Source organism: Protopterus annectens, chromosome 4.part0, assembly GCF_019279795.1.
Source record: "Protopterus annectens isolate FY-2018-M chromosome 4.part0, PAN1.0, whole genome shotgun sequence".
Classification (NCBI taxonomy): domain Eukaryota; kingdom Metazoa; phylum Chordata; order Ceratodontiformes; family Protopteridae; genus Protopterus; species Protopterus annectens.
The window spans coordinates 1,147,178,259-1,147,196,583 of record NC_056733.1 but is presented as its reverse complement, the minus strand read 5'-3'; the positions used below and the strand labels follow the sequence as shown (position 1 = coordinate 1,147,196,583).

The window sequence follows — 18,325 nt, the reverse complement described above, 5'->3', positions numbered from 1 at the left end:
TACGGGGAGCATTGAGTGAAATTAACTATTTGGAAAAATGAGACACAATCTTACACAAAGGCATGAAATTGCAGCTATATGAAAGTCTTATTTATTTTTTGTTAACCCAGAAAGTCTGACTGGACTGTATTAATTCATTTCAGTACAGGCCTGGGTAGAAAAGCTCCAAGCATGGTGTGATACATGATTAAATATCATAGTAAACAAGTAGTAAGCATAGTCCCAACAAAATCAAAATGTTAGGAGTACAACATTTGTAAGATAGTATAGTTAGTTGCTAACAATATTCAATACATTTTCACAAAGAGTAGAGCAATTACTACTAACAAACAATTTGGCAGTGCTGTGTTCTGAGGTAGTCAAGTATTACAATGTATGTATAATCTGCTAGTATGTTAATGCAAGAAAAGGAATAATTACAATGATTATTATATTTCTAAATTGGAAGACAACATTATAAAGACTAAAACAGTAAATAAACAAAAATGCTGCTGGGATGAATTCCACCAGATTTTATTACAGAAAACTCCAAATAGTTTAAGCGCTTTCATTCGGATTAACACAGAACTTCTTCAAAAACATTAAATCACAAAAAAAAAAAAGTTCCTTAAATAAACTTCCCTTGAATTTTGTGTGAAAAAACTACAGAGATTCTTAAAGCTGTACACACAAACCCAAACTAAAAAAAAATACAAAATGTATTTAAAAATGTACTTGCTAAAACAGTGAGAGATTATAGAAAGGAGATTTTTGACAACATGAACAGTAGAAACTAAAAAAAAATACATATGAATGCATGCAAATGACAGTACACAAAACAAGGCACTTGATGGCAGGAATGAATGGAGGCCACTAACAAAGGATCATAGGAGATTACTAGGCTAATGGCCTTGGGGCCCTTACAAGCCTAGGCAAGAGTTTATCCCCCCCCCAAAAAAAAAAACCTCAGTCAGCACCTGTCTCCCCTGTCAATGAGGGAGAAAGTTGGAACCCCTGGGACAAATTTGTAGTTTCCCATCTACTCATCAAGGTTGTGCTTGAAGGTCAGTGAGGTACTCTGTTTGACATGTATGGGAAGTCTATTCCAGAGATGAGGCAGCCTCTGGGAGACAAACCTGTTGCTCCAGCAGGTTTTGTTGATGTTGCATATTCGATTTAGGCCTATCGAGCTGGTAATGCGCGAGGAGTTAGACTTGCAGATATGGAGCACCTCTAGTAGGACAGGGTCCGATATTGCCTTGTAGGCGAGACACAGACAACTTCTGAGCAATCTGTATGATACAGAGTAAAGTGATAGTGATTTGAGCCTGTCCGCATAGGACAGGTGTTGGAGGCCATGGATTCCCTTTGTGAGGTATTTCTGTGGCATTTCCAGTTGGTTCAGGTGCTTGGATAGGTACATACCAAACAGGGCGTTATACTCAATTATGGGTCTAATGAGGAAGGAGTACAGAGAGGTAATAACCTCTTTTTTTTCCTGGATGCAATCCCTTTACTTATGAGATGAACCAAGTAAATGGCTTTTCTGACCACTGCCGCCACATGATGGTCGAATGTGACACTGTTGTCAACCTGAGCTTAGGGAGTTGCCGTTGAAGTGGTAATCATTGGGTGCCATGTTTTTGCCGAACGGTATGATAATACATTTTTTTGTGTTTAACTTAAGGCCATGACTTTGGCACCACTTGTCTGTAGCTGTGAGACCCTCTTGCAGTATGTTAACGTCATCTGGGGAGTTAATGCAGCACCTGATTAACAGTCATCCGCAAACTTGGTCAGCCACAGGCCCTTTGTCTTTGCCTGGACCTCTGAAAAGTAGATGACAAACAGTAGGGTTCCCTAGACAGATCCCTGGGGAACGCTACTGGTGACAGGTCTGCTGTCGGTGGTGGTGGCACCTATTTTAACCTTATGGGTCCTATCTGTGAGCCACCTATCTGACAAGACAGGGATTAACACAGAGTTGTGTTAGCTTTTCAAAGCTGCCCGATTGGGGGATTGTGTCAAAGGCCTTGGCCAGGTCAAGGTAAGCTGTATGTACTGACTGACTTTACCTCCTTGGCAGTCGCAAAGAAGTCAACTAGGTTCAATAGACAAGATCTGCCCCTGACAAATCCGAATTGGGTGGGGTTGATTGTTTGGAGACTACCTATGTCCTTGTTTATGAGATCCATAATATGCTCCATGGCTTTACAGATCAGACTTGTCAAGCTAATGGGGCGATAGTTTCCTGGGTCAGTAGTGGCACCACCTTTGTGCAAGGGGATGACAATGGCGGTTCTCTACTCTGCTGGAATGAAGCCTGTAATTAGGCTGTGGTTGAATAAGATGCTCAATGGCGAAGCTAGTTCTTGCTGGAGATGGTGCAGAATACAGCTAGGGATATTATCAGGTCCCATGGAAGTTGTGTTCTTTGCCTTGGATAGGGCCTTTAACACTTGGATCTACGGAGATGTGAGGTGTGGGAGAAGTATTGGGGATGTTGACTGGGCCTTTGGGGGGGGGGCGATAGGGGGGTGAAGTCTGCAATGAACCTACCAGCCAGCAGGTTGGCCAAGTTGGCAGGATCAGTTTAAGTGGTACCATTAACTACTAATTCAGAACAAACTTGGGCTTTGCCATGGAGGTTCTTACCATAACTGAACTGAAGAACTTGTCTCCCTTTGTTTCAGAGGCTAGTTTCAACTCATAATTGGCCTTGGAGTTTTTCACTAGTGATATAATTTGCTTGGTGAGGCGGATGAGAGAAATTTTCCGATTTGGGATTTGTTCCTTTTTATTCGTGGGTAACAGTTTCTTCTTTTTGCTATAAAGCCTGCTGATGGAGGATGTCCACCAGATAGGTTAATTTTTCCTTGAGGAGCAGGTTTTAGTTCTGTTTGGTATGGCCGAGTCCATGCAGTTGTACAGGTGCTTGCATACTGCACTGGAGTACTGTTCAGCATAGCTGTCTGCATCCACTGAGGGGGAGGTGGTGTGAAGCTGCTGATGCCCACCCTTAGGAGAAGTTTTTTAGCCTGGTTATGGCTAGGGAGAGGTTGGGTGGGATAGAAACTTCAAATGAGACAGACTGATGATCTGATCTCACCAGGGAAGAACATACTATGGGACTGGTGCAGCAGGCACCCATGTTGGTGAGAACCAAGTCCCGTATATTATCCCCCCTTGTGGGGGATGAGAACAGCTAGTCTACTGTGTTAGAGTTGATGAAGTCAAGGAATAATTGGGTGAGTGCATTAGTGCAAGAATAGTTCACCCAGTATATGGTGGGGTAGTTGAAGTCACCAAGGATCAGGGTGTTAGGGGGTACCTTGATAGAGTCAAGTAGGCCCAGGTAGGAGGAGTGGGTGTCCTGAGACATGGAGGGGGGTCTATAGCTGGCTATAACTTGGATGGGTGTCTTGCCAACTGTCAGTTGCACCTGTAGTAATTCCAGTGCAACATGCTGGTAAACCTGTCTGGAGGTGTCCTTGTCTTTAGAAATGGAGACTCCACCACCCTTAGTCTTTCTGACCATATTTTGGGGTCAGAAAGTGTGGAATGAGGTATAGCCTGGTAAGACAGTGGTGCTCTCCGCAGCCCTGAACCAAGTTCTGTGACTGCACAGACATCGGCATCTTCCAGAGTGAGGAGAGCTCCAGTGAGTGCATTTTCAGATTAAGGCTCCTAGCATTGAGCAACATGACCTTTAATTTGCTTTTTGACAGATCATTCATGTTGGAAGATTCGTCTTTGGAACATAGCCTAAAAAGGTACAATGGGGGAGGCAAGAGCCTTAGCCAAGATCCGGAACCCCAGGGATGACAGGCGGAGGCAATCTCTGGCAAAGCATCGAGGCTTGTCAACCATGTCATCCCAGGCAGACAGATACTGGATCCCCTTGGAAAGACACTAGAAACTAAGCCAATTGTTGAAGTCAATCATTTTTTGTTGGTATTGTGGCATCATTCTTGGTGAAGGCAGAATGCTGCTCAGGGCCAGGGTCACACCAGCCTGGAGCACATAGTCTGAGAGCTCAATCATGTCTCTCTTCATATAGTCCAGGAAGGTATGTCTCAAATCATTCACACCAACATGGACAATGACAGAGTCATACTTGTACCTGTTGTGGAGAGACTTAAGTGCATGCGTGATGTGGCAGATTCTAACGTCTGACCAACAGCTGACCGTGACCTTCTCCTTGTTGAGCCTGGGGAGGGGGCCATCAGTGTGTCTCACTACTGAGTTGCCAATGACTAGTATGTTTGATTTATTGTTATGCCTTATGGGCTGCGTTGGGTTACTGTTATGCCTAATGGGCTGTGTTTGTGAGACACTGGTGTGTTGACTACTGTGTGTGATGTGAAAGAATGTATGTTACTGAAAGCAAATAAACTGGAATGGAAAAGTGAGAGTGGGAAGAAGCCAAGCAGGGGTTTGAACGTTAGTTCAGGGAGTGCCTTCCATGTAAGAGAATGCTGATGGAATACACATATAGGGGGACAAAGAAATGAGTAAAAGACCAGCTCTTGTAGGGTTTCCAGCTGATCTAAGAACAAATATGTTATTAAGAAAAGGATATACACATTCCAGACTGTAGCATGTGGAGTTATCCCATAAACTAGACAATCAAATAACCAGAGGAATGCCTGATCTATATTTTGTACTGAAAAGTAAACATAAAATGCTGCACGATGACTATAAGAACCAATCAGTGGAGATTAGAAAAGACTGGAAGGGAAGATTAGAATGAGAAATTACAACAGAATAACGGGAGAAATTTTGTAAGGTATCTAGATATGCCACAAAGTCCAGTAAATTTACGATATCTGCATGGAAATGTTTATACAGATACTTTCAGATTCTCAGTAGACTTCAGATGATTCTCCCTCAAACACAGACCAGAAGTTGGAGATGTGAAGGGAATAACAGGAGAAAAAGGGAACACATTTTTTTGTGAACGTGTAGAGTTAGAGTTTAAGGACTATAGAATGTTTAGACACAAATGTTCAGAAAACATACTTCAATAACTAAAATGAAGATGCTATTTAGTTGGTCTCTAGGTTTCCCAGTGAGGAGACACAGCAAAGCTTTGTTAAGTTTATAGTTACTAGCACACAAAAAACAATTACGCAAAAGTGGAAATCACAGATTAAACTTAACATAAATGAAGTACTAAATATTATGTTACTAACAGGTGAATTCATGATGCAAATCAATGATGTGATGAATAAAGTTAAAAGAAAGGAACTGAATATACATTTCCACTGTATTGCTGTAAAAACTATATCGTTATACAATAGCGCACCTTTATAAAACTCTTGGATCCCGGCATGCTGATTACGCTGTACTACCGTGACGTTGGTGAACTACTTTTTTTCCCTTGTATGTATTGTATCTTGAAAACTGTTTTGATTTGTAAACTAATATATACAGATTTGTTTTTACGTAGTCTAACTTAATGCATTAATGACAACTGTAATGATGAATGTTTATATCTGTTGTCCTTGTTGGGTCTATATTACATGATCGAACGTAGCAAAGACCCAAAACAGCGAATGGCAGTTTACATACAGGGAAACAATTCAGCTGTCTTACATAAAAAAAATAAATAAATAAACACAAATGAAGTGGGGCTTTGCCCCACACCCCCCATAACTAAATATACCAACTCCGAGATCGCTCCACAATGAAGAAAGGGCAAAAATCCGGGTAACAGCCAAACGACTTGTTTCCCTGAGTGGATTTTGGGTCTTCAATATTTAGTGATCAACGTTTAGTTATCCGATTAACTAAACATTCGATCACGTAATATAGACCCCGCCCTTGCTTACTAGATCTGGGTTGTTGCTGAACAGGTGTCCTTCGACCATACTTACCTAATTGTAATATTCTGTTTCCAACTGTTACCATTTGTGCATACTGAAGCTTTTCTCCCTGTGCGTCCTCTGAAAAATGGACCATAATCCTGACACCAAAATATAGATTAAATAAAATAATAAATAAGCAATGAATATTAAGCTATCATTTTATTTTTAAATTAAGGTATTTAAGGTAGTTGCCTGAAAAAAAATGCATTACACCATCTCAGGCCCACAACCCCTTCTAAATGGGCATATGGTTGGGATGGGAATGTTGTCCATAGTGACGCTGCAACATTGATGGTAATACTGTATTACTCAGCCTGCTGTTCTCATGGCCACTCAAAGGACATTTAGTAAAGCACATTGTGGTGCCTTTCCGCTGACTATGATGTGCTGTTCCAACTCTAAATTCCATACTCCAGCAGGTGGAGTTTTCCCAGAAGCTAGACAAACAAAACAGCTAGAGGAATCCTTGAGACACAACTTTCTACTGTGAAAAACAATGGTAATGCAGTTGCTTGTGCCAAAGATCTTCCAGACAAGCGTTTTCTTACAGACACTATATAACATCAAAGTCAGTGAAGAGAAAAAGGTCTCTTCCATACACGTGTTGTCATTGCCCTTTCTTCATATGATATGAGAGAGACTACAGAAGTAAATCAATCACCATTGCACAACATGAGACAAAGACAACCTTGATTATTTCTCAGTCATTTGCAATATATACTGGCAAACCGCAACATTATAAAATATAAATATTACATATACATATATATATATAATGAGTATACAGAGGAAGAGGCTGGCGAAGAAGAAGTGGGATAGTCAGAGAGATGAAGAACGTAGACAGAGATGAGGAGCATGGCAAAGAGAGAGGTGGCGAAGGCTAAGGATAAGGCATATGGAGAGTTGTATGAAAGGTTGGACACTAAAGAGGGAGAAAAGGACCTGTACTGATTGGCTACAAAGAGGGACCAAGCTGGGGAAGATGTGCAGCAGGTAAGGGTGATAAAGGATAGTGAGGGAAACGTACTCACAAGTGAGGAGAGTGTATTGAGCAGATGGAAAAAGTATTTTGAGGGACAGATGAATGAAGAGAATGAGAGAGAGAGAAGGTTGGATGACGTGGGGATAGTGAATCAGGAAGTGAAACCGACTAGCAAGGAGGAAGTATGGACAGCTACGAAGAGGATGAAGAATGCAAAGAATGTTGGTCCAGATGACATACCAGTGGAAGCATGGAGGTGCTTAGGAGAAATGGCAGTGGAGTTCTTAACCAGATTGTTTAAGGAAATCTTGGAAAGTCAGAGGATGCCTGAGGAATGGAGAAAAAGTGTTTTGGTACCTATTTTTAAGAATAAGTGTGATGTGCAGAGTTGTAGTAACTACAGAGGGATACAACTGATCAGTCACAGCTTGAAGTTATGGGAAAGAGTAGTGGAAGCTAGGTTAAGAAGGGAGGTGATGATTAGCAATCAGCAGTATGGTTTCATGCCGGGAAAGAGCACTACAGATGTGATGTTTGCTCTGAGAGTGTTGCTGGAGAAGTACATAGAAGGTCAGAAGGAGTTGCATTGTGTCTTTGTAGACATGGAGAAAGCATATGACAGGTTGCCTAGAGAGGAGTTGTGGTATTGTATGAGGAAGTCGGGAGTGGCAGAGAAGTATGTACGAGTGGTACAGGATATGTACAAGGGCAGTGTGACAGTGGTGAAGTCTGCAGTGTGAGTGACAGATCCGTTTAAGGTGGAGGTGGGATTACATCAAGGATCAGCTCTGAGCCCTTTCTTATTTGCAATGGTGATGGACAGGTTGACACACGAGATCAGAAAGGAGGCCCCATGGACTATGATGTTTGCAGATGACATTGTGATCTGTAGTGAGAGTAGGGACCAGGAGACCCTGGAGAGGTGGAGATATGCTCGAGAGGAGAGAAATGAAGGTCAGCAGGACTAAGACAGTATATATGCGTGTGAATGAGAGGGAGGACAAAGGAATGGTAAGGATGCAGGGAGTAGAGTTGGTGAAGGTGGATGAGTTTAAGTAGTTGAGATCAACAGTTCAGAGTAATGGTGAGTGTGGAAGAGAGGTGAAGAAGAGAGTACAGGCAGAGTGGAATGGGTGGAGAAGAGTGTCAGGAGTGATTTGTGACAGACGGGTACCAGTAAGAGTGAAAGGGAAGGTCTACAAGAGGGTAGTGAGACCAGCAATGTTGTATGGGTTGGAGACAGTGACACTGACAAAAAGGCAGGAGTCAGAGCTGGACTTGGCAGAGTTAAAGATGTTAAGATTTGAACTGGGTGTGACAAGGATGGACACGATTAGGAATCAGTATATTAAAGGGTCAGCTCAGGTTGGACGGTTTGGAGACAAAGTCAGAGAGGCGAGATTGCATTGATTTGGATATGTGCTGAGGAGGGATGATGGGTATATTAGGGAAAGGATGCTATAGATGAAGCTGCCAGGTAAGAGGAAAAGAAAAAGACCTACAATAAGGTTTATGGACGTAGTGAGAGAGGACATGCAGGTGGTTGATGTGAAAGAGCAATATGCAGAGGACAGGAAGAAATGGAAACAGATGATCTGCTGTGGTGACCCCATAATGGAAACGGCTTAAAGAGAAGAAGACTGGCAAACCACAACATCACAAGAATGTAGATTAAATGGGAACATCACAAGAATGTAGATTAAATTGCTACATTACAAGACTGTAGATTAAACCCCTACATCACAAGAATGTAGACTAAGTAAAGAGCGGTGTTAAACATGGTAAAAATGGAAGACCCTCCTTGAGCAAGGTTCCACTGACAAGAAAACTAACTAAACTACAAGACATAACCTATATAAATTTACTGGTTATTTTCAGTACTTTTGTCACACAGCAGCTGAAAAACCAAATTAAAAGGAGCTAAGGGGAGCTGGAAAAAGGCACATGCTGCAGACAGACATCTTATTGTCAGTTAATATGGTTTGTATTCTTCCATGTACTACATTTTATTTTGAGGAGTCTTCTGCAGTGGGTGAAACAATCATGTAAAGTCCCAAAAAGTAGTCAAAAAAGGAAGGCAGGAGCCTGAAAGGTAGAAAGAGGGCTCCAGGGTAAGAAACTCTAAAACACAGTTCTCACAAAACATACTGCTAGCGTGGAGGTCCAGACTACAGTGCTTAGTAAAGGAATGCAATGACAAACAAGTGAACGCAGTGCAGATGTCCATGTATACACTTCCAAATGTTCACCTGAAGTGGCCGCCTCACTAGTAAAATTGCTCTTTGGTAACTTTAGCTATATGGTGCAACTGCCATGATACCTTAATTTACTTAATTGAACTTTCTATCAGGGAAAAAGGAAAACAAAACAGTTCAAAGAACACCCTTGGTACTTCATCAAATGATTAAAAACTATTTTTAAAATTACAAACAAAAAATAAATTTGATTTTGTGAGTTATATGCATTAAGTAGGTATACTTGGCACTTCAAAGGTGATAGTTGATATTTTGAGATCTACAAGTGGAAAGGTGTGACTAAATGAAAAAAAAAAAGTCTACTTGAATCCGTCTGAAATGAAAATCAAATATAGAAACAATATATTCCCTTTTGATATTAGTTGAGTGAAAGCATACAAAATCCTCATTTCTTCCATGAAAAAGTTAAGTCTTAAGGACATTTGCTTCTTATGGAAGACCGGATATGGCTCTTCACACACAAGAGCCTGAAGGTCACATTCAACTACCTGATAAGAAGTGCACCACAAACAGCATCTTCACAACAAAACTTCAATCATATTAAGCAATAAACAATGAGTGCGTGTGGGCAAACGCATACCCATATGTCGTTTACTGCTGTTATACAATGACATTTAATAAATTGCTTACTTTTCTTAAATAATGTCTTTAAATAATGGTGCTGCAGTGTTCCCCCAAGTTGTTTTCTCATTCTTCTACACTTACTGATGTACTGCGCACGTGTATGGGACTTGTACTCCCATGTTTGCACACTACATCCAGTGCTGTTGAAAACTAGCAACAGAGAAAGGAAGATCTCTGTTTCTTTTTTCCCCTAAACTATAAAATTCAGACAGTTTGGAGGTATGACAGACACAGCGCAGAAATACAAGGAAAATCAGGTATGTTTCTTTAGTTTTGCAGAATGCACCTGATTTTCCTTGTATTTGTTCTGCTTCCATACCTCTCAACCCCTTAGCTCAAGAAATGTGAAGAGAGCCTTAACTAATGGGGGACAAAGTCCCAAAATAAGTACCAATTATAAATCTTGCTCTTATAAAATTAGAAAGCTGCTAGAATAACAAGATGTGTGTTAGTATGCATTATCTGAATGATATGAAGTCAAACTCAAATGCATGCTATTATTTATTAACTTCATTCCTCAGTGACTTGTCGAAAACCACATTAATAAAAGGATGAAAATCTGGACAGTTGAGACGTATACCTCCAAAGCATGTACTAATAGAAGAAAGTCTGGTACTTCAGAGACCAGACTTTTTTCTACTGGTATATGCTCAATTTTACAATGGGCACTCTGGTTGGGATGACCAATCAGTGTGCATGCTTTTGAATACTAATGAGCTATCATTGTATAATCAATATCCTTTGCTGCTACAATCTGAGGGTTGGGGGGGTAGGCATAGAAATCATTCAGTGCAAGGGGAGATGTAACTGGGTATGAGGGCTGGTACTAACATTGGCAATGGTGCCATTTCCTAAAAATGACCTTTATCAGATGATGAACGCTCTGTGTTAATCAAATACTGACATGGGTACAAAGGATAGGCTAAAAATCGGTGTGAAGGGATCCTTTCAAATCTTCTGAGCAAATGGTCAAACGCTAGGGAGGTGTGAAGAGATTCAATGTTTCAGGCCAGAATTTATTCTTAAAAAGTGAAGTCAGGAACTGAAAGGTCCATTTTTTGCACATCACAGGAGCACCAAGTGGAAGATGTGGGCAGTACCCCGAATTTCATTTCCTAGACTATGTCCAGAGGTGCAATTCCCTATGAAATCTCACACGTCCAAAGAGAAGGACAGATAATATTTTCACCACAGGAGCAGAAACCACCTTAGGTGAGATGGATTTACAAATTAATCAGGGCGTTGACGTCTTACACCTCTGCTTTGTTTTGCTTACTGTAGTATTGCCTGGGTCTCCGAACGAACATTCTTGCAGTTCCATACACCAAGTCCTCATCTTTGTGAAATGTAGGATGTTGATATAGGCCTTGAGCTTACCCTTCTGATACCAGAGCCTTATGAGTTTGAAGTTGTGGTGATTGCAATGGCTGGCAATGCTGTGTTCCAGACACAAGCAAAAATCAGCATGGCTGATGGCCCTGTCTTCCAATCTGACACTGAACTATAAAGCTCATGCTTCTTAGGCACCAAATGTATAAACCCTGAAAACAACACAAGTAAATAATTATATTAGAAGCAAGGAAAAAAGGCACCATGCAGAGGCCAAATGAGGTATGCCACACCTAACATTGGAGCCTGAAAATTTTAGAAAAGCCACAAGGGCAGGTCATTGACAGGAGTGCCCAAATATTCTATAAAGAAAAAGGGACCCCTGAAATAAGATCACATTAGCTATAACTTTTTTTTCCCGACCCATAGTTTGTATGCTGAATCAGGTTCACAGACTAAGTATGCTGTTAGCCACACTCACAAAGGCAGGCTGTGAGGCATGCAGTTCCAAACAGCTCAGCACTTGGAAAGTATCTTGCACACTACAATTCAGAACTGAAACCATGTTTGAAATATTTAAGTCAGCCTGAACCTTTGTGTTCTCTGCTGCATTCTTATAATGTAGATATTTTTTTCACGCAGATATACTTAAGATTTTTCTGCAAAAATATTTAACAGCTAAACATACTCAGGCTTCTGAGGAAAGTTTTGTACATTTGCATGTACAAGAAGTAAACAGAACTGAATGTAAAGTTTAGCATGGAAAGTCAGATGCAGCTGTGCAGAACAGTTCAGGTTGCAGAACAGTAACCAAGATCCTCCGTAGTACCCCTTTCAAAGAAAAAAAGTAATATGGTTCATAAACAATGCGCATACTGCAAACAGAAGACTGACTACAGTAAACTCTCAGTTACCCAGCACCCATGGAGATTGGTAAATGCCGGGGAAGTGTAGTTTGTGGTTGCTTGAGAGTTACTATTAAAACTGGATCTGACAAACAGTGACCCTACACTGTACCATAGCATAAACACTGTACTGATTTGATTTTAATATTGAAATACAGTAATTAAATGCCTGGCTGGAATAATATTTAAACTTATATTTCTGCTAGAAAGCATGCATGTGGAATGGTTTTCAGTGACATGCTGAGTGGACTGGAATTGAATGAACTGAATAGAGAAACAGAGTGAATGCGTGTACGAACGCAGAAGCGACTGTGTGTGAGAGATTGGGGAGATGTATGAAGAGAGTGTGTGTGAGAGACTGGAAAGAGAGAGTGGGTGAATGCATGTATGAAAGCAGAAGTGAAAGTGTGAGAGAGATCGGAGAGGGAAAGAATGAGTGAATGCATGTATGAAAGCTGAAGAGACTGTGTGTGTATGACATACTAGTGAGAAAATGTGCAATCTGATGCAAACTGAGCGAGTACAGAGTGAGTGTTGACATTTTAGCAATCTGACTTGTTTGGTTTGACTTGTTCTCAGGTTGGGGAGAGAGGGAATTTATTTATATCTTCCTTTTTAAAACTCAAACTCTAAAACCTTAAGGTATGTTTCTGCGGGACAAAGTGAAACACATGAAAAACTGAATTGTTCATACTGTACTGGATTTCTTCAAAAAAATTTTTTCTGGTTGCTTGAGTTCTGGTTAACTGAGAGTTTACTGTATTACCTCTTGTGTGCATGCAAACTAAATTACTGCTTTTACTTGTACGTTGACTGAGCAGATTGTAACATCTGCTGAACTGTTCTCCATCTGCTCTGCATGGCCACTTTTGACATGAATACATTAAAGACTTGACAGAGGGTAGTAGGGAGGGTTTTAAGCAGATATTATTATGTTCACCCATGCTTAGTTATGACACCTGGGAAAAGTTCACTTGAGCAGGTGACTTTCAAGAACCACACATCTAAAGAGGTATTAGCAGCATCACCCCATGAAGACTTAATAATTTAGGACTACTCCACTTCTGAGGCATACACCCCTTGCTCAGGGAAAAATATCTAAATCTGGGAGATGCTGGGGAAACAGGTCACTGAATGTAGAATTAAGCACCTGTCTCTCAGCAGCAACTGAGTATACAAAACTTATGTTGCAACAGTGACAAATAAATAGAAGGGATGGGTGTGATATAATGGCATATGTGAACGATTAAAGATCTTTAACTCAGAAAAACAGCAGTCCCTTTAAGAAAACAGAATAAAAACAGAATGACAGTCACTCCCTGTGGGAATTAGGAAGGAGGAAACTGATGCAGAATAAGGTGAAGTCCCAAGACTGGAAAAACTCCCTTATCAGCCTCAACAAAAAGTTGAGATCCCTCATCAAATCAGCTAAAGCTAGCTATGAAAACAGAATTGCAGGAAATAGTAAAGACAACCACAAGGCCTTCTATAGTTATGTAAAGAATCTCCATGGCAATGCCCAGATTTTGCTCTGAGCTACTGCACAATGGTACCTCCTATACCGAGCCAACAGATATTGCCAGTATACTGTCTGACAGATTCAGTGCCAATTTTACCCCTCCTCCACCCCCAAAGGGCCATTCACAATACCTGTAGATTGCTAGGCACCCAGTATTATTGCTGCACAGGTTAAAACAGCACTGTCAAAAGCCAAGAATACAGCTTCTATGGGACCTGACAATATCCCTGGCTGTGTTCTACATGAACTACAGAGTGAACTGGCACCTCTCCTATGTGCCCTCTTCAATCACAGCCTCACCTCAGGCTTTGTCCCTATTGAATGGTGCACTGCTACAGTCATCCCTCTCCACAAAGCAGGAGCGACTACAGACCCTGGGAACTATCGCCCCATTAACCTGACGAGTCTGATATGCAAAGCTATGGAACACATCATCATCATGGACCTAATAAATAAGGATATAGGCAATCTTCAAACTCTGGATCCCACACAGTTTGGTTCTGTGAAGGGTAGATCATGCCTACTCAACTTGGTCGACTTCTTTGAGTCAGTCACCAGAGCTGTGAATGAAGGCAAGGTGGTTCATACAGCCTACCTTGATCTGACCAATGCCTTTGATACCATTCCCCTCTCAGGAATCATTGAAAAACTCACTAAGCTAGGCATCGAACCCTATACCACCAGGTGGGTTGCAAACTGGATAGAACCCATAGTGTGAAAGCTGACTCCAAGTCAGACTGCTGACCAGTCACGAGTGGAGTCCCTCAGGGTTTGGTCTTGGGTCCTCTCCTGTTTGGTATCTACTTCTCTAAAGTCCAAACCAACATGAAGGGACTCTGGCTGACAAAGTTCATAGATTATTGCAAGTAGGAAGCTATTATTAACTCCCCAAGTGATGCTGACATCCTACAGAAAGGTCTCACTAAGACCACCGACTGGTGTCAGAACCATGGCCTTAAGCTCAATGCCAAAAAATATGTTGTCTTCCCCTTTGGGAAAAACCTGATTCCCATGAATTACCACATCTATGGGAATCCACTGAACACAGAAGGCGTTATGACAGATCTGGGAACACAAGTTAACAGCAACCTCTCTTTTGACCACCACATTGCCACTGTGGTCAGAAAGTCCTTCTATGTGGCACATCTCATTACTAAGGGTTTTGCATCCAGGAAGAAAGAGGTCATTGTCTCCCTCTACTCTTCCCTCATTAGGCCAGTCATCGAATACAATGCCCCATTTGGCATGTACCTCACTAGACACCTGCAACAACTAGAGAGGTCACAAAAGTACCTCACAAAAAGGATCCTAGGCCTTAAACACTTGTCCTATATGGACACACTCAAAAAACTCCAACTATTCTGTCTTATTATCACCTACTTACAGGCAATTTCTGCTTGACTTACAAAGCCATGTCTGACCCAGCTCTGTTAGAAATGCTACATCTAAATCCCAATCCCTGTGCACTACATGATCCAGAGACCTCAACCTCATTACCACAATCAACAGAACATGCTGGAGGGACAGGTTTATAGGTAGGTACTAGGCTAACGGCCCTACGGCCTATCCAAGCCTAGCCATAACGATTCCCTGGCTATTGCTTCCCACAAATATTTACTTTCCTGGACCCCTGTCTAGCAGGGTTACTGATATGATCCCTGGGGTGAATTTCTTATCTCCCATCCAATCGTCAAGGTTCCTCTTGAAAAGGCCCATTGAGGCGCTCTGCCTGACTTCTATGGGCAGCCTATTCCAGAGTATGGAGAGTCTCTGGGTCAGGAACCTATCACTCCAGCATGTTCTATTCATCGTGATGACAAAGTTAAGATCCCTGGAGCATGTGACTAGGAGGGATTGGGATTTCTTTAAGTGTAGTATGTCCAACAACTCTGGGTTTGACATGGCCTTGTATGTTAGGCAGAGATCGCCTCTGAGTAGGCGATATGTGACAGAGTACAGCTGGATTTTCTTTAGATGGTCAACATAATGCATCTGCTTTAGGCCTGTGATTCTTTTTGTGAGGTATTTCTGCGACCTTTCTAGTTGTTGTAGATGTCTTGTGAGGTACATTCAAAAGGGGCATTGTATTCTATAATGGGTCTAATGAAGGATGAGTACAGAGGGACAATGACCTCCTTTTTTCTGGATGAAAAGCCCTTAGTGATGAGGTGTGCCACGTCGAAGGATTTTCTAATTGTTGTGTCTATGTGGTTATCAAAGGTGAGACCACTGTCCACCTGTGTCCCTAGGTCTCTTATCACACTTTCGTTGTTTAGTGTACTGCCACCTATGTGGTAGTTCACAGGTACGTGTTTTTTTTCTCAGAGGGGACAACTATACATTTTTTGGCATTTAGCTCTTGCCCATGGCTCTGGCACCAGGCATCTGTTTCGGTAAGGCCCTTTTGTAGTAAATCCACATCATTTGAGGATTCAACAATGGCTCCCAGCTTATAGTCTGTGAACGTTGTAAGCCAGAGTGTCCCTTAGTGTTGGCCTGTACTTTAGAGAAGTAGATGCCAAACAAGAGCGGTCCCAGGACAGAACACTGTGGTAACACCACTTGTCACTTGTTTGGAGCTGGATTTGGAGTCGGCTACTTTTACAGTGTGTGTTCCGTCAGTAAGCCAGTTTGCAACCCATCGAGTGACGTAGGGATTAATGCCCAGCTTAGTAAGTTTATCTATGATGCCAGAGTGGGGGATAGTGTTGAAAGCCCTGGCGAGGTCCAGGTAGGCTGTGTGAACCACCTTACCCTCGTCCACAGCTCTGGAGACTGATTCGAAGAAGTCGATCAGGTTCAGGAGGCAAGATCAGCCCTTCATGAACCCAAACTGGGTGGGGTCCTGTGTTTGAAGGTTGCCAATGTCTTTGTTTATAAGTTCCATGATAATACGTTCCATGGCCTTGCAGATCAGGCTCATCAGACTGATGGGACGGTAGTTCCCTGGATCCAAAGTGAATCCCCCCTTGCAGAGTGGGATGACTATAGCTATGCACCACTCTGTGGGCATGAAGCCTGAGGTGAGGCTATGATTAAACATGACACACAGGTGAGGTGCCAGTTCATTTTGTAGTTCATGCAATACACAGCCTGGGATATCGTCTGGGCCCATGGATGTTGTATTCTTGGCTTTGGAGAGTGCAGTTTTTACCTGAGTGGCTGTGATTACAGGAATTTGGCATTCTTTTGGTACTGAGATGGGCCCTTTAGGGGGTGAGAGGGGGGTGAAGTTGGCACAAACTATCTGCCAGGATACTGGCAATATCCTTGGGATCAGTACATCTAGTGCCATTCTGCTGTAGCTCAGAGGAGAGCCGAGTATTGCCATTTAGATTCTTGACATAGCTATAGAATGCCTTGTGGCTGTCTTTGGAATCTTTGGCAAATTTGTTTTCGTAACTAGCTTTGGAAGATTTTATGAGGGATCTCAGCTTTCTACTGAGGCTGGTGAGGGAGTTTTTTGAATCCTGGGTTCTACCTCTTTTCTGCAACAGTTTCTTCCTTTTGTTGTACAGCTTTGTTTATGGCAGGGGACCACCAGATTGGCTTCCTTTTTTTTTTAGAGGACAGTGTCTTGGTTCTACTTGGGATGGCTCAGTCCATGCATGAGTGAATGTGCTCATACAGCACCATAGTGTAGGATTCAGCAGTTGAACTTCCAGTTCCCATCTGCATGGGTGTCATGAAGTTTGTTACTTCTGACTTGAGAAGCATGAAGTTGGCTTTGGAGAAGTTTTTTTACGGAGGTTTCCTTAAAGGGCGGAGGGGGATGTGGATGTCAAGGGTGATTAGCTTATGGCCTGATCTGACCAACGAGAGGGTGACCACTGGTGTGTAGCATCGATCACCTTGTTGGTAATGATCATGATCAGGTCTAGAATATTGGTACCCCTGGTGCAACTATGAATTAGTTGCTCTAGGTTGTTGGAATTTATGAATTCCAAGAAACGTTGAGAAAAGGTGTTGGTACAGTTGTAATTTACCCCAGTTAATGGCAGGGTAGTTGAAATCATCCAGTATTAGGGTGTTTGGTTGTATCTTAATATTTTCCAGTAAGTTTAGAAAGGTGTAGTGAGAATCCTGGGGCATGGTGGGGGATCTGTAGCAAGCTACAATTTGTATTGCAGTCTTACCTAGTGTTAGTTGCACTTGGAGAATTTCAGATGCACTGTGTTGGGCAACCAGCCTGGAGGTGTGAATATCCTTGGTGAATGTGGACACTCCTCCACCTTCAGTGTTTCGGTCCTGGACTGCCCAGGATATGGAATAGACTTCCCATACATGTCAATTAGAGCACCTCACTGGCCCTCTTCAAGAGAAATATTAATGAGTGGATGGGAAATAGAAAATTCATCCCAGGGATCACTCCAGTGGCTTTACTCAGAGGCACTGGAAACTAAGGTCGGGTGGCATGATGCCAGGGTAATCCTATGGGCTAGGCTTGTAAAGGCTCCAGGGCCATTAGCCTAGAAGACATCTATGAACCTCTATCCCCAACTATACAGACTCTTGCATCACAGCACTGAGCAAACAGTCAATTACAAAACAAATAGTAAATCCCCAAGAATGTTTTTTATGGGTTAGGATTGCCCCTGGCAGGTGATAAAACACCCAAATATGTTAAAGCATGGCTAGAAGCAGTACAATACAGCCTAGTTCTGCAACATGCACAACTGCTCAAGTAAACAATAAAGTTGCCAAAGTATATGTGTAAGGGCTGCATGTAAAACAAAGAATGTTAGAGTGAGCTACGTACAATGTGAAAGGGAATGATAAGCTCCTTAAAGGTATAATGTGACCTATCTGTACAATTATTTGTACTAATTAATTTTCCAGTCACTCACTTAACCGAATTCCAG

General features: G+C 41.9%; 1 protein-coding gene across 1 annotated transcript in view; it reads right to left on the bottom strand.

Moving 5' to 3' along the window:
- Window positions 1-18,325, bottom strand: part of ERGIC1 (endoplasmic reticulum-golgi intermediate compartment 1) — an 864,031-nt gene that overhangs the window by 165,229 nt on the left and 680,477 nt on the right. The window lies entirely within an intron of this gene.